Here is a 1,531-nt window from a genome sequence, read left to right on the forward strand (position 1 = left end):
TATATATATATATATATAAGGGTGAGTCATGCCAATTTATGTTTGTATTGAAGAAGTAGCCCTTCGTGTTACTCGGTACCCCAAAAGTAGCTCTCAGTCTCCAAAATTTTGGTGACCCCTGCTCTACAGTATACAGTATTCCCTGGATCGCGGTTCGGTGATTGACTTTGTTGTCGTGCACCGGGGCAGATATTGGGGCATGGGCAGTCAGGCAGGCAGACACCGGGGCATGGGCAGGCAGGCAGGCAGACACCGGGGCATGGGCAGGCAGGCAGGCAGACACTGGGGCATGGGCAGACAGGCAGACACTGGGATAGGGGCAGGAAGGCAGGTCCCGGTGCCTGCCACGGTGCCTGCCCCGGTGCACGACAAAAAAGTCAATCACCGAACCGCGACCCAGGGTGTCCTGGCACCAAAAGCACACATGGACACCCCCACGCCTGAACATGGTGCCTGCCACAGGCAATCCATGGTGAGCAAAAAAGCCCAACAACAAAACACCGCTCTGGCTCATATCAGGGGGGCTGCTCTTCCCAACCACGCCTCTCCAGGTCCCACTGCCATCACCCACGCGAGCACTGAAATGCCCCAGCAGAATGAGGGAGTCCCCTCCAGGGGCGCTCTCCAGCACCCCCTCCAAGGATTCCAAAAAGGTCCTGAAGTCGCACAAAAGTTCCCCCCACGGCCCCTCCAAACTCCCCCATGCCTAGATTTTTAGGAAGGAAGGAAGGAAGGAAGGAAGGAAGGAAGGAAGGAAGGAAGGAAGGAAGGAAGGAAGGAAGGAAGGAAGGAAGGCAATCACCCACCCACCCGGGCGTGGGAGGAGTTCAGAGAGGCCAAGGAAAAAGACCTACACGCGACCCTGGGGCTGCCCCGGAGTCCCCAGAGGGCATGCCGGAGAGCACCCCCAACGGGGACACCCCCGTTCCGCCAGGGGACCCCAATGCACACGTGGGCAATGACAGCAAGACCCGGAGAGTTGCGGCCGGGAGGAACAGCAATCTGAACCCGAGTGGTGCCCCGCCACCRGACCTCTGTGCTCGTCATGGACAACAAACACCATGCCCAAACACAAGGGCATCCACATGTACTCCCAGCACCAGGACACCCCAGGCTGCAGCCCAACGATCAACCCCGCTGCTGTTCCATCCGATCCACGGGTGTCCTGGACACCCGGGTGAAGAGAGGGGCGGAGCCGCCGACTGATCAGCACCCGGCGGCGAGCCGGCTCCGCTGGCGGGGGAGGACGCTGGTCAGACCCGGCAGACCCAAACGTACAGTGTGTGCCGCCAGAGCCTCACGACAGATGGAACCTAAACTCACACCTCCGGGAGAACCCGGACCGACCGAGCTCCATGGGTGAAAGCCCGGCCACCAGGTGCCCGTCAACGAGCCCCACCTCCAGGCCTGGCTCCAGAGTGGGGCCCCGGTGACCCACGTTCGGGCAGGGGGTCTTTGGGCTGCACTTTGTCTTATTCCTCACCTACAACTTGTTTGCCTTAGATTACCCTACAGGGGGCATGAAGCCCCC

Source organism: Austrofundulus limnaeus, unplaced genomic scaffold (assembly GCF_001266775.1).
Source record: "Austrofundulus limnaeus strain Quisiro unplaced genomic scaffold, Austrofundulus_limnaeus-1.0 Scaffold145, whole genome shotgun sequence".
NCBI classification, from domain to species: Eukaryota; Metazoa; Chordata; class Actinopteri; order Cyprinodontiformes; family Rivulidae; genus Austrofundulus; species Austrofundulus limnaeus.